This window comes from Micrasema longulum, unplaced genomic scaffold, assembly GCF_059751315.1.
Source record: "Micrasema longulum isolate JH-2025_06_02 unplaced genomic scaffold, ASM5975131v1 h1tg001021l, whole genome shotgun sequence".
Taxonomy (NCBI): domain Eukaryota; kingdom Metazoa; phylum Arthropoda; class Insecta; order Trichoptera; family Brachycentridae; genus Micrasema; species Micrasema longulum.
Genome location: NW_028278209.1, coordinates 588,090 through 604,215, shown reverse-complemented (window position 1 = coordinate 604,215; position 16,126 = coordinate 588,090). Strand labels below are relative to the sequence as shown.

General features: G+C 32.9%; 1 long non-coding RNA gene across 1 annotated transcript; it reads left to right on the top strand.

The window, feature by feature from the left end:
- The first annotated feature begins 1,561 nt into the window (after positions 1-1,561).
- On the top strand, positions 1,562-9,955 carry LOC148277508 (uncharacterized). The gene is made up of 4 exons (XR_015823452.1): positions 1,562-1,691; positions 4,611-4,907; positions 6,843-6,955; positions 7,924-9,955. It is a non-coding gene; the product is annotated as an uncharacterized LOC148277508 (long non-coding RNA).
- The last annotated feature ends 6,171 nt before the right edge of the window (positions 9,956-16,126 follow it).

Below are 16,126 nucleotides of genomic sequence, written 5' to 3'. Positions count from 1 at the left end.
ATAGAAACATTAAATTAATTTGAATAAATTTGCATGCTGCGAGTAAAAAGAAAAAATGTAAAAACTAATTATTAATATATAAATAAATAAAGAAGGACAATATTAAGACTGGAAAGAAGAAACATGCTTAGTCAGTTTTTTTATGAATTTGAGTTTATGTTAATTTGTAAATTTTTACTGAGCGCACAATTATGTCATCCAAAAAAATTAATAAACGTGATCAGTCATCGACCGGTCAAAAAGTTTTGGATCAGGCAGAAGAAACATGATTGATCAACAAGAAAAATGTTCTCCATCTCTGTTGTAATGTGTTAATTACTACAATCACTTCTTCAGGAATTACACTGGCTACGTTTACCACAGAGGGTGGAATACAAACTCTGTTGGCTTATGTATAAGTCACTGCACAACTCTGCTCCAGAATATCTAAGGGAACTCTGCATTCCCGATAAACTAGCTGACAGACGTCTTACGCTTAAATCAGCTACATCTACGTCGAAAGGAAAAGTTATTATATTCTCTTGTTTTCTAAATCCTTAGCATGTGGTGACAAAGTACATTGTTTTTTCTCAAACTACAAATTAAAAAAGTTAAAATTATAATTATTTTTTTATACAAGGTGTTCATTAAACCCTGTCACATCCGAAACCACGATGATCAGTATGAGCAAGAAGGCATATTGTCACATTAAAATATTTTTTTTGGATGATTAAAATTTAACAAAATAAAATATCAAAAAAGAAAATGGTTGCTTACTTCTGGAGGGGAGAAAAGAGGAGGGGGAGGGGAGTCTGATACATCGCCACCCACGCGACCGCGCTCTCTTGCTTTTCCCCTGCAGAAGTAAGCAACAATTGTTTTTTTTAAATATTTTATTTAAAAAAAACTATGTCATCTTGCCCATACTGATCATTGTGGTTTCGGATGTGACAGGGTTTAAATAACACCCTGTATAATCACCGTGTAAAGCGCCCTTGAGGTATTATATTACGAAATTGGCGCTATATAAGTTATTCATAATAATAATAATTAATCTTAATGACTCCCTTGGAAGTGAAATCCAGTCTTTTGTCTACAAACATTTAGACAAACTCAAAATATTGTAGTCTCGAAGTCTCGAAACGTCTCGAAATTTCGAGACTTGGCCTTCGGGCCTCGTCTAAGTCTGAAGACCCAAATTTGGAAGTCAATAAATATTTCTTCATACTTTCTCATCTTGTGCTCGCCTCGTTACTGGGGCTTCCAGACTTAAAAAAAACATGTTTTTCGTAGGGAGGCCAAGAACAGATTTTTTTTAATTATACTGTTCGTTTATTATATTAATGTTCAATTACAGGCTTTCCTACAACTCGAACTAAAAATGATCAAATAAATATAGACAATAATATTTTCTTATCTATTTATTTTATTCATAAAAAAATTTTTGCTCATCATTTATTGAAGTGTGAGTACATGTACAAAACAGTTCTAATTTAATTAGTTACTCTAATCTACTTATTAGTCAAACGGTGTAATGGGGGGGTCAGAAGTTATTAAAACTAGTATTATTATCAAATCTCCTATAAATAGTAGTCGTGTTGCGGAAGCTCTCACTTGTCGCATAACTTTCTGTTCACACTGTGCTAGTTGTGTAGTGAAGTGGAGTTACTTAATAAGAAACTATAATGAATACAGTTAAGATGAAGGCAATTGTAAGTACAAAAGTCACAAATAATATGCAAAATAGAATTTCAAAGTTTCTGAAAATAATAAAAATCACCAGAAGTCAAAATTTGTCGATATGCAGATTTAGTTCTTCGGAATAAATCTTCCTGCATTTTGCACATCTCTTCGTCTTTAAAGCAGTGTCGTATGTAGAGATTAGCATGATTTAGCTCAAGGTTTCATACAATCGGTATTTAAATTGTGTCTTCAATAAATGATTGCGAAGTTCTTCAAGCTGACTTAGATAGAATATGTTAGCTATTGCAAGGACAATCAGTTATTATTGAATTCTGATAAATGTCTTGTCGTGTCATTAACTAGAAAGAAAAAAAGTGTACTATTTGACTACAAATTATCTGGAAAAATTGTCAATTGTTCAATGAAAGCGAGAGATTTGGGTGTACTGATGGATGATAAGTGATAAGCTTTTATTTGGAGATCGCATAAATACAATAGTGGATAAGGCGAATGGACTAATGGACTTCTAGGGAATCTCCAAGCCATTCTCATCACCAGATACACTCAAACTTCTTTACTATACTTATGTACGTAGTTAACTCAAATTCGCTTCATAAGTATGGTCCCCTCAGTATAATGTATATATTAATCAAATCGAGAACATTCAAAATAAATTTATAAGAAGCCTGGAATATCGTTTTGATAACATTGAAAATGATTACGGCTCATCTTTGATTAATTTTAATATAGAATCACTAGAAAAAAGGCGTCTTAATGTGATTTAATTTTTCTTTTCAAAATTCTAAATAATATGATTGATTCGCCGTACCCTTTACAAAATAATATTGGTTTCCGTTGTCCTCTTCGCTTTACAAAGTTAAATTCCATTTTTTATATACCAACTTGTAAAAACAATTAAACCTCGAATTCATTCATTAGACGTACCTGTAAATATTATAATGGACTCAGTAGACATTTTTAACTGCACGTTGCATTTATACAGAAAATTTCTTCATGGAGTTGATTAGTTGGGATAGTTGCAGAATGTGCATCTTTAGTGGGAGTTTCTGAATGTATATATACCGCATGTACTGAATATGTTTGTGTATGTTTTAAATGTGCGTTCATGTGTGTGTGCGTAGATGGCTTGGAGTGCGCATTAGGTATTTTTATTTATTACCAACGATTACCTCCGAGGAAAACGCAAATTATTACTATTATTCTATTCTCACTTGAGTTTTATTTTATATTTTTTTTTGTCACATTAAATGTTTACATCTTTTGCGTAATTTATGAAAACTTCATTGTTCTTTTTGTGTTAAAAAATTGTTGTTTTTAAAATACTTATTATGTATGACTGTATGTTTTCTGAATAAAGTAATATAAAAAATAGAATATCTCACCCCGCGAATAATAGTGGCAGAACAAAATAAAAATCGCACTTAATGGTGTGTAGGGCAGGGCGTATCCAGAGATCGTTTGTAAATTGGTGGAGTGATAGTAAAATGCTAAAACTGTAATTTTTTCTAAAACAGACATTTTTACATAAAAATAAAATCTGATGCTCTTTCAAATGACAAAAGGATATATGAATATATCTCTAGAGTTTGTTTTAAAACGGTCATTTAAAACAGCGGTTCCCAATTTTTTTTTTACCATGGAACCCTGATTGGATCTGCTTTTTTTTTATGGAACCCCATCTCGACAAAATTGAGCTTTCAAGACCCATGACACCTTATTGTTTGCAAGCTGGAATATGACTTGAAATTAAAGACTTTGATTTTAATTTAAAATCTTTACTGCACGTACTTAATGTGAATAATATTTTTTTTGGTCGTCGATTGCTTGCTTTCTACGACAGGAACTCCTGTGACCCTTCCACCGAACCCCAGGGTTCCGCGGAACACCTTTAGAACCAGTTGGAATTGCACTGAGGAGTATTTGCTTGTACTGTACAGTTTAAGAAATGACAGATGTACTCTTTTGGCATCCCGCTACCGAAATATTACAGTGAAAACCAAATTATGAGTTGTCACTTCCGGCTTGCAAGGCCGTGAAATTGATCACCTTACCTTCATGTAACAGATGATCGATATACGCTGCGTTTTGTTTGCCAATACAGTGCCCTATGCAACACCGGGAGCAGAAACGGACATGATGACGATTGTTTGGAATCGAACCCGAGATGCATACATGTCAGACAAGTTTTTGTTTATAACACCTTATTTTTACAAACGTCTGTAATACACATTCTTATTTACAACATTTTGAGTTTGTCCAAATTTTTGTAGACAAGGACTGGATTCAACTCCCTGGGGAGCTGTTTATATTAACATATTACAACAGAGAGGAAGAACATTTAAGAGAAGGTAATATAGAAGTTTAGGCATCTACAGGGCTTATGACCTGTCAATGGCTGGTTTAAGTGGCCGCTTTGCACACTGTGTAACATTCACCATTTTGCCTATATTTGAACATCGATATTCCTTCAATTCTTTCATCTGTTGATGTTTGTGAAGTTAAAGAGCTTATTTAAATACAATAGCAAGTTAGAATTTATTTCGCTATAGCCAATTATTTGTCTAAGATACTTACTAGTTTTTCTTGTACATATACGTTTTGCTTAGTTCTCTTTTACAGATGTATACGTTTAAGCATTTTTAAGCATGTTCATAATTTGTTTACAATTTCCTTTTTTACCCGCTTACAACTGTGTATTTATAGCAACACTTACATTTTAACTTTTCATTAGCGTATCTTAAAAAACAGTGTTTTCTTTTTCAAAATGACTAAAACGATTTGTATTATCATTCATTAAACATGCAACTTGTTTTGTTTATTAGACAAAATCCGCACAAAAATAAAATAATTTGATACTTCATAAAAACGTAAATATATTTTTTGTGTATGAAAAAACGCGTAAAATTTTCTTACTTATTTCATTGCAGATACTACTCGTATTTTCGTTATTAGTTTTAACAATCGCTATAGACCACAGAGAGAAGCACTTCCTCAAGCGAAACGCCCTACTGAGTAGATTTGGCGGAGCTCTGGAGAACTCAGTTCTGGGACAGAGTGCGTACCAAGGCTCTCCATCTTCACTAGTTTCTTCAGCCCTGGGGACTATAGCAGGGGCTGGACCAGTCAATGTAATTGGTCATGAGATACAATCAACCTTCACAAGGCACCTGGGAATACCATTCTCACACCAGGGAGTGCCTGTACAACACAAATTTGGATTTAAGGTTAATAATCCATTTTATATTCCTAATTTTTTTATTTATTTCAACGGTAATTTTGTGTTTTTAATATGGTAGTCAAATTGATTATTTATCTTAAATTAAAATTTATTGTGAGTCATAAAATGCTAGAAAGTTTGTAGTGAAAATAAAAAAATAAACTTTTCTTAATCTATACTTTTCTCGGGACCATCGATAACCTTATACCCGTATTCGGGGACAAAACTCAATGCGAAGAAAGAACATTCTACTGTGGATAGTTGAATGTACATTCCTCACCTTGAATAGAGAAATATCACGTACTACGAATACCGATAAAAATATATGAAATGGATTCAGAATAATTTATTGTGTTTTCAAAATCAATATGGATATTGTGGAGAAATGTTTTCATAAATAAATGTAAAAAAGAAATTTAATAAAAATACGTAGCTAGAAAAACGCGACATGTTTGGCCTTGGTAGTTGTGACGTCAAGATTCGTGATAATGTTCAAAACAAATTTGTATGGTCAGGAACAAATAAATATGAATCGTGACGTATTAGGGGCGTGGTCAATGGAATGGCCGTTTTTGCAGGAATTCAAAATTATGATTATTTTTTTATTTTATTAAAAACCTTTATTAGCATAAATAAACAATACATTCAGTAAAAAAAACGGAACACTTAAGGTTGAACTTGCCAAAAAAGAGTCTAGCTCTTGTGTTTGGCAAGTTTACAAAATAACATAAAAAAGAAACATAAAATGCAAAACAAAATAATAAAATAAATAAAAAATTAAACAATTTTAAAAATTGAGAAAATATAACACTAAAAAATATTAAATGAAAACACAAAATTTATAAACATTATAAATTAAATTATAAATTAAAAAATATTTTTTATGCTACTAATAATTAGATTTTTTTTTTTTTACTGGACAGTATTTCATGGACCTTTATTACTTTATAAATGTAAAAAAAAATATATTTCCCTATTTTGCCTCTGAATACGGGCGTTATTTCATACAGGACGCTGTCGATCGTACAAATCCATTCAGTGGAAGAGGCAATAAAAGCAGTAGGGTAAAATTCAGACAAAATCGCGGTTTATGAAAGATAAATTTTAAGAATTATTGTAAGCTGCCCGCAGGTGCCCGTTCCTGTCTGTAGACCGATATATTGGACTAGTACAGCGATATGTCCTTGCCCCCTAAACAATATTGCAAGCTGCCCGCAGGTCCTGTGCCTGTCTGTGGACCGATATAAAATAAGACTAGTAAAGCGACATTTCCTTGCCTCCTGAACATTATTGCAAGCTGCCTGCAGGTGCCCGTTTCTGTCTGTAGACAGATATATTGGACTAGTATAGCGACATATCCTTGCCCCCTGAACACTATTGCAAGCTGCCCGCAGGTCCCGTACCTGTCTGTAGACCGATATAAAATAAGACTAGTATAGCGACATTTCCTTGCCCCCTGAACTTTATTGCAAGCTCCCGCAGGTGCCCGTTCCTGTCTGTAGACCGATATATTGGACTAGTACAGCGATATGTCCTTGCCCCCTAAACAATATTGCAAGCTGCCCGCAGGTCCTGTGCCTGTCTGTGGACCGATATAAAATAAGACTAGTAAAGCGACATTTCCTTGCCTCCTGAACATTATTGCAAGCTGCCTGCAGGTGCCCGTTTCTGTCTGTAGACAGATATATTGGACTAGTATAGCGACATATCCTTGCCCCCTGAACACTATTGCAAGCTGCCCGCAGGTCCCGTACCTGTCTGTAGACCGATATAAAATAAGACTAGTATAGCGACATTTCCTTGCCCCCTGAACTTTATTGCAAGCTCCCGCAGGTGCCCGTTCCTGTCTGTAGACCGATATATTGGACTAGTATAGAGATATGTCCTTGCCCCCTGAACATTATTGCAAGCTGCCCGCAGGTGCCCGTTCCTGTGCCCGTAGACCGACCGAGCTCCGTTCTTGTACCAGAGGTCCTCCCAATCCCGCTGGATCTCCCCGTCCCGACTGCTGTGGAGCTTTCCTTCTTCTTGTCGTTGGTTTTGTCGCTTTGGCAGGTAAGCTTTGTAATTATAGCCAAAAATTCTATATTTTGTTGCAGATAAATAGTTGGATTATGTTCCTGTCAGTCAGTATCTAAGTCATGCTTATTCATTTCAGCTCTTCTTACTTGATTTTTTCTAATAAACCAAAGACTCACCAGACAAATAACATATCTTTTACATAAAAAAAAAAGTATTTTAAAATAATATAAACCTAAAACGAAAGATTAACCTTTCAATCTTACTTGGAGGAAAATCTAAATTGATGCATCACATTTCGAAGAAAAGGTACACTAAATAATGCTTTTATTGAAATAATAATTGCACCCGAGCATTTCATCAAGAATAAAATTAATTCACTCTGAACAACGCGAAATTCTAAATCTAAATAAACAATTGTATTTATTTATTTACTCTAATTTCGTACTTATAATATTCCAAACGATTCATAAAAACTATATTGCCTAATTTCCTTCATAGCTTCATCATTATTTTTATTATTTATCTTCTTTAATGAAGAAGTTCCGAGCTTTTCCTCTCTTTTTTATTTGTAAATAGACTATTAAAATAAGCCAAAAAATAAATAAATAATTTTAAATTTCTTACTATCAGCGCTATGATTTTTTAAAGTGTTGTATTTTTGAAATGACTCCGTGTGAGACGTCAGAGGTTTTTTTTTCGATTGGTTCGTTTAAGGTAAGCAAACCGGATATCCTTCACAGCTCTCATGTCACTGGTTGGTTTATATGAACCAGTGACGACGTTCAAAGTAGTGCGTTTTTTTTTCATACTTTTTTAAGAAACTTTGCCGTACAATTTAATGCTTCCAAGAAAACATTTTTTGTATCCGATTTCCCGTAGAGCTAAAGTTCCTCATTATATTTTTTATTCAAATTATAAGAGTTTACAAAATCTGTTGTTTGGTTCCAATAAAGAATAAATCAGTAGTTTTTTTTAAAAATAAAAAGTGTTTTTTCCAACAGATCGGAGCCTCAATATCAACATCAACGCTGGGGCTTAGGACGTTTGTTGCAAGCAGCTTGGCGTGGCAAGGGAAATCAGCCCTTTTCTCCTGCGGGATACCCTGTTGTTTAGACACACTTTCCCATGAAGATATAAACGGGGGAAATTACCTGTACCGTAACAAAACGATCAATTCAATATAATCTTGTATTTGATTTACTCTTAGAGATTTTGTATGAAACCGAATTATTTTCTTAAACGCATAAAGTGAAAATATTTTATGTATTAAATGATTGTCAGCCTCGTGGTCAGCGCGTTTGCCTACCATGCTAGAGGTCTCGGGTTTAATTCCCGACATGGTTGATATGAATTACACTGGAATATTTCATGGTCCCTGGAATGGTACCTGAAGCGTAATATTTTTCATCTTATCTTCGTGCAACAAGAAAAAAGATCAAGATACGCTGCAATTAGGTGCGGAAAGGGAATAGTGATGATGATCAAATCATATAAATATATAATTTTTACTTATTTATTTAAACGCCTTGTAAGCTTTTACATGTTTTACATATATTTATATATAAAGAAAAAACATATATTTTACAAAAAAGTAGCAAAAAATTTTAATGAAGTAATAAGTATAAGAAAATAAAAAAATATACGAGTAAAAACTAATCTTACCTTTAGTACATACATACATATATTCCAGTAGAGAGAACAGAAGTTCATTTTTTCCCATTGGTTATATTAAAAGAATCTTAAAATTAGAAGAATGTAGAAAAATAATAATTAAAAATACAGATATAAGTTAATAAAAGGTATACAATATAAAACAACATAGTATTATATAAGTATTTAAATTTGGAGATAATAAATTGATACACTGCCTTTTAAAATTCAAAAGTGTTGTATTAAATATATCTATATCATTTGCGTATTCATTTGGAAATTTAATATATGAAAGAGCTCAAATAAAAAAAAAGTGCTTTGTGGAATAAAGATTTAAATATTAGTGACCGACCGAAACAAGATGTTCAGCCAAAGCCGAAACTGAAACTGACTTTCGGCTTCTGTTCTAATTCCGATGTAAAAATAAAATACACAATAAAACAGAAGGCTAAAATGTATTTCTGTGATTATCTTTTTTTAAAATTTACTGACCCATCGCCCAACAACGATTCTGCTTATTATAAAACTAGTTCTCAGAACACTGAATTGTTACATAAATAGCATTATCTCGTATATTGACAAATTGTCACATGAAGCCATGGTGAAAAATCTAACGATTCCGTTTTTTTTTTGTTCCACAGTGTCTTTACATATTTAGAACTTCTGGAATAGAACCAAGACATGAGGTGTTGAAGTCCAAAGTCATAACCACTACTCAAGGTAGTGTTGGATAGAGAAATGTGTTGATACGACAATGTAGGCTTTATTTATCTTCGGGGATAGAGGTTGTTTAGAAAGTTAGAAAAAAAAGAACTGAAAAAACTTTAAGAAAGCTTGAAGAGCGTTTAAATTCGTTAATAATTTATTTAATTGTATCTGGAACTGGTAACTTCTTTTATGCTATATATACTGTGCGTTGTTGTACTGAATCAATTATTTATTTTAATAATAATGACTTTAACTAATCTCATTTATTAAGTTAAAAACTGATTACATGTCCTTTAGAGTAATTAAGAATTTTAGATAATTTTTTGCAAATTATGATGTTTCCGTGATATTATTGAGTTTTTAAAAATATTAAGGTAATAAATTGATTAAGCCAATTAGTATTATGGAAATATGTACAAATTATTTTTAATTTATGATTTTTCAAAATACATCTGACAAAGAGGGTTACTATGGATTGAATACCTAATTTATGATTTTACATTTTTTCCCAGTATTAATCAAACAAATGTGATATTTTATTATTAAATCGTGATTATATTGAATTGATTGTGGATGTATTTTGTTACAGAGTTTTATACCTACATGTGCCAATTGATAAGTAGTTTAATTTATTTTTTTGTATTTTTTATCACAATTACAATGACAAGTATTTATTATTCGTGTTTTATTTGTAATTCCCATAACTGTATAAAGGATAATGAAATAAAGGTCAAGACTGTAATTAAAAAGACTGGGCTAAATGAATTTATATAAAAATATTCATACACATGATTTAAAAAAAAACTAAACTGCTTAACAAAAGTAAACTGATGGAAAATTCGCACAAATGTGGATGTTTAAGCACAGGCAGAATGGTGAATGTTATTCAGTGCGTAAACCAGCCAATAGCAGCTTATAAGCCCCGCAAACATAGATTTAAGAATAGTCCAGAAGGAGCGTAGAATCATATTTGAATACATCGGACTGTGTCCAATAATTCCCCCACTATGCCTCACTTTCACCGCGCGCATTCGTGATGCCGCCGCGTAATGTTGCACGATGGGAAAAAATATAATTATAACACAAATGTAAGGTAAAAAAAAGTAATCTGTTAATTTCTCTAAAATTTTATTGTGCACGCGGAAATATTGATTGACACAACAGAGTAGATAAGTAAAGGGTCATTTAATAAGAGTAATTGAATTAATGAACTTTGAACTTAAAATATAAAACAAATTTTATTTGACACGAAACGGATATTTTTATATCATGTCAAATAATATTTGATGTTTTGAAGATAATGTCGGTCAAACGTCCACCACAGAGTTGTTTAATCCTAGATCCTTTTTTCATTAATTCTCTCATTAGATGAGCAAAGTTGGGTAAAACAATTTACTACCCTGGCAACACTAACGTGAATATAAATGTTAAAATATAGGCAGAATGGTGAATGTTACAGTGTGTAAAATGGCCACTTAAACCAGCCAATGATAGATCATAAATTCTGTGGATCCCTAGACTTCTATATTCCCTTCTCTCAAATATTATGTATCTCTGTTGTAATATTTATTTATTCATTTATTTATTTAAACGCCTTGTAGGCTTTTACATGCATTTATGTATAAATAACAATCATATATTTTACACAAAAGTAGCAAAAAATTGAAAATGAAGCAATAAGAAAAATAAAATAAAAATACATAAAAACTAATCTTACGTATAGTACATAAATACATATATTCCCCTTTCATTTTTTCCCATCGTAACCGATCTTAAAATTAGAAGAATGTAGAAAAATAATAATTAAGAATACAGATATAAGTTAATAATAGGTATACAATATAAAACAACGTAGTATTATTTAAGTATTTAAATTTGGAGACAGTAAATTGATACACTGCCTTTTAAAATTCAAAAGTGTTGTTTTAAATATATCATTTGCGTATTCATTTGCAAACACATGAATTCTCCTTATAGGCGAGTGTGCAATGTAATTTGTTGTAGATACATTTATAAAGAAGAGTTTATTAAATCGAGTAATCGTTCGCAAGTTAATTAGTTTTAACAGTTCGGAACAGTCAAATATTGAATTTAATATTTTAAATAAAAATAACAAATCATTTAATTTTCTTCTAGTTTCTAATGTGTGTAAATTTAAATATTTATTTAAGTATGTATATTAATTAATTATTATTAATTAACGAAACGTAAAAAATTATGTTGAATTCTTTCGATATTATTTATATGCACTTTACAATATGATGACCATATAACCGAATTGTATTCAAGTTGGCTACGTTCTAAAGCATCATATCAAATTTTCATAACAAAGACTCAGTCAAAGTCTCTAATCGTTCGCAACAGAAATCCAAGAGTTTTCATGCTTTTATTAGTTATGCCTGTATATGTTTAATGAAGTTTGATTTTTCATCAAATATAATACCAAGATCAGTCATTTTGGTCACTCGCTCTAAATTTAAAGAATAATAGGTTAATAAAAGGTTATGAGGCAACATTATTGTAAATACAAGCAAAAAAAAACAAACCATCCTACTGCACTGTTTCCCCGTGGGAGCAGGCAGAGAGGATCGGACGCCATTTTAGTAAGCCTGTCACTTTTATACACAAGTATCATTTAGTATTTGATATTGATTGAAAAAATATTTTTCTGAGGTTATTATAATAATTGTAAACCTTTAATAGTAGAGCAAGGCTATGAATCAAACCGTAAAAGGAAGATGAACATTGATCTCTGAAGTATTCCAATTAAAACTTATGTGTCCACTAAAGAATTATCATAATATATAGAGTATGGCGATATTATGTACATTAGATTCATTTTATTCCATGTTCGTTCTTGATCGTACATTCCAAAATAGGAAACTTATTCGAGAATTATTAGAAACGAAAATACATTCAACAATATTTGAGTATGTCCAAATGCTTGCAGACTGGCTGGATTTCCTCCCTAGGGAGTTATTCATATTTAAATTTATTTCAACAGAGAGGTAAAACATTTTTGAGAAGGGAATATGGAAGTCTAGGCATTTACAGGGCTTATGACCAGTCATTTATTTCAAACATGGGCAGAATGGTGAATGTTACATAGTGTGTAAAGTGGCCACTTAAACCAGCCAATGACAGGTCATAAGCCCTGTACATGCCTAGAATTACATATTCGTTGCGTTGCCGAGTGTGTAAAATAATTTGGATAAATCTCACTCAGGTCAATAAAGGTTTCAGCTGTTTTGATTTACAAAAGCCATAGGATGGAATAGTTTACAAATCAGGGATGTTTAAGCATTGGGAGAATGGTGAATGTCACGTGTCAAGTAATCACTTAAACCTAGCAATGAAAGGTTTTGTGAACTTGAATAACATAATTTCTTCATCTGCAAGTGGTGCAGCATAGAGCACTGCATTGGAATACCAATGCAGCGAAAATGCATCGGTTTTATTACATAGAAGGTAAGGGATAAGGCTTACGCTTCCGGTACCAGTCCCGGAAAAAGAAAATAATGTAATGTATAACCACCCTTTAAGCAATACTTCATACCCCTGACCCAGCCTGTTATCGAATTCAAAACTTTAAATTTAGTTGGTGAATGCCCTTTCGGGATTTTACTTACGAGAGTAGTCTAGTCGAAAACACTCGTCCAGGATTCTGTTTGTATTTCGTACACAGAACTGTGTTTTGCATTCACCCGGACACAGACAGATAATTAAATATACCCTTTTCAAAAAAGTTTCTATCTCTGCTATCATGTACCAAATATCGATTATGTTATTTTGTATTATTCTTCCTATGCTAAATTTGTAATGAGTCTAGTTATCTGTTATTACATTTTATGTATTGTTCAATTTTGTATGACTGCAATGGGTTCATTAAATAAATAAATAATTTATGCCGGAATCGAATCCGAAACCCCATTCAAGTAAGAAAAAAACGCAATCACCGGTACACCACAAGACGGACTAATATTCAATCAATTTCCATTTCAGGGTTATTCCCCGAAAGTAGCTTTCGAGTCGAATAATGGTCCAAGGTTCTCGTTCTGTTTCGAAAAAAAACTGTATTTTTTATTTGGCCCGGACATTATTTATTTATTTATTAACGGACATTGTCCATGTATACAATTTATAGGGCTTAAATATTATAATAAAATAATAGTTTAAAACATTTAAAAAAAAAAAAAGAAGCATTACAAACATAAGGGACATCAAGACAAGATCTGGACTATATATTTAATGCTCGTTAAAATCGTTGGAAACGTAAACCAAAAAAGTCCAGAACTTGTCTTGAGTTAACAATACGACAAAGACATTGGATAATTAAGGCCATAGTTTGTTCTATGCTGATCGATGAACAGTACTTCATTGTTTCTCAATCTACGAGTCGAAATATTGAATTTTACTTGTCCAGTAATTATGGAACATAGATTATACCATTTAGTATGCCGAGCATATATATGGAATCAATATTAGTTCTACGTTTTTGTAGAATAGAAATATTCAACATTGACTCTATATCAGCATAAGAATAATTACCTCTCTCTGGTCCTAGTAATATGTACATATATATACAAAAGTTTTTCATAGTGAGTTCCTAATCACTTTTCCTTTTAAAAATAAGTTATTTCACAACTGGATTTCCTAATACCGAACGTTTAGGATATTATAAAATCCAACAAGTCTTTATAAATTTATATTTATCGTCCTATTAGGCATTAGAGTGGAAGCATATTTTAATTTTATTCGGATATGTAGACGACATAAAAGTTTTTTTTACAAGTAAAATAGCGTATCAGTAGTCGGAAAAATAGGCACCGTATTAGGTCATTTTAATTCCCCTTTTTACAGATGTAAATATTAAGATTTATTGCAACAGAGAGGGAACACATTTCTATGAGGGAATATTATGGATTTTTAGGCATATATAAGGTTTATGACCTGTCGTTAGCTGGTTTAAGTAACATTAACCTGCAAATGTTAACATCCACATTTTCTTGCACAACAACAGGCCAGTAGGCCCAATTACAGTGGTGAATTACAGCAAAGAACACCCAGGTTTAAGAAAAATCATGTTAAATTATTGTGTTTTCACCGGAACCTTCCGTTTGTGATTCAAGCGTCTTGACCACTATACCAAGAAGGCCGCCAATTTTACTTCTTTTTTTTAACACTTCAATTTTTCAATTTGTTTTGTGAAGTAAAAGAGCTGAAAGTACGAAGTTTGGGAGAACGCAAAAAGAGAAATTAAGGTTCTATGTAATAATGTTTTAGGCGTTTTTTGAAGCTGACCAAAGTTAAAAAGCACCTTAAAGCATTTATTACATAAAGAGGTATTTTACTACAGAGTCTGGTACATTGCAAGGAATTGGTTTCGCTAAAGAATTATGCTGTATAGGAATGAAAAGTGTTCTCTCTTGATAGTAACGAAGCCATAGACCATGATCAAAATTGTAAATATAGTTATCAGCAAGATATTTTTGTGTGCAAGGATTATGAAGAATGCTATAAAGTAATAAGAGATATTGAAGGTTTATGCGCTGATACTGATGCCACGAATCGAACCTAACACCTCAAGCATGAACGCCCCAACGACTGCAGTATGAGCCGGGCTTATTTCTAGTTCAGGATTTTTACCTGGCGAAGGCATCTAGTGGAAAAAACTTGCCCAGAATTCTGATCACATTTCACACACATAACTGAATCCTTTATTCACCCAGGTACAGAATACATTGTGAATAATTACGCTCGATAATATTGAACTGTCGGTGTAATGATCAGCGTAATGCTCCGGTGGAACTGTTTGCAATCAGAGAAGCCCTGGTCTATATTTTAAAGAAGCCACCAAACAGATGGAAGAAAATAACCATCCTGACCGATTGCAAATCTGGCGTCCATGCAATAACTGACCGAAACTAAGTCAACCCTATTGTTATAGACATCAGATCAGATATCCAGAACCTACGATGCAGACACCAGGACGTGTACATCGGCTGGATAAGGGGAAACTGCGGAATCCTTGGCAACGAAAAAACTGACGAAAAAGAGCTTGGGAAGCTACGCAAATAAGAAGCAGAACCCTTCAACTTTGGAACGATCGTTATTTGAGTGAACTTACCGGAAGTATTACTAAAATGTTTTTCCCTGCAATTTTCCATGCCTATGATTTCAGGAGAATGCAGAAAGCTGGCGACGAGCTCACCCAGATTCTCACGGGTCACGGTAGGTTCATGAGCTACCTGCATTGCTTCAAGCTCTCCGAGATCGACCGCTGCCCATGCGACGATGAAACCCCTCAAGATGTCCCTCACCTGTTGATGCATTGCCCCTTTTTCAGCTTTCAAAGACAACAGCTGGAGGCGCGATGCAGAAGCCAGTGATAGGTAATAAATAACTCATACGAGAGGTAGTATCATACATGATCAATATAGTGCAGGTAATTGGTAAAATAAACTAAAGTAGGGAATAAAATGCCGAACACTCTTCTAGTGGAACGGAAGGCCGGTTGACAACTGTCAACAGGCTGGCTTCTTCTGAAGAGTTTTAAGTGGTTTCCTCTCCACATGAGCAAATGCAGAGAAGTACCTGATTGGCCCACATTAGAATATTCTTCCTGATTCCAACGGTTTAGCTTAAATAATGCAATATAATAGCAGAAAAATCCTCTTTTTAAAATATAAACCGTGTACTCGTATAAGCAAGGTAAAAAAATGCAACTCCCATATTAAAAAAAATAAAAAATGGTCGGAGTATTTGCCTACCATGAGCAAGAGGTCTCGGGTTCTCGGATTCTCGACATGAAATATTTATTCAAAAGGGTTTTTCACACCAGAAAAT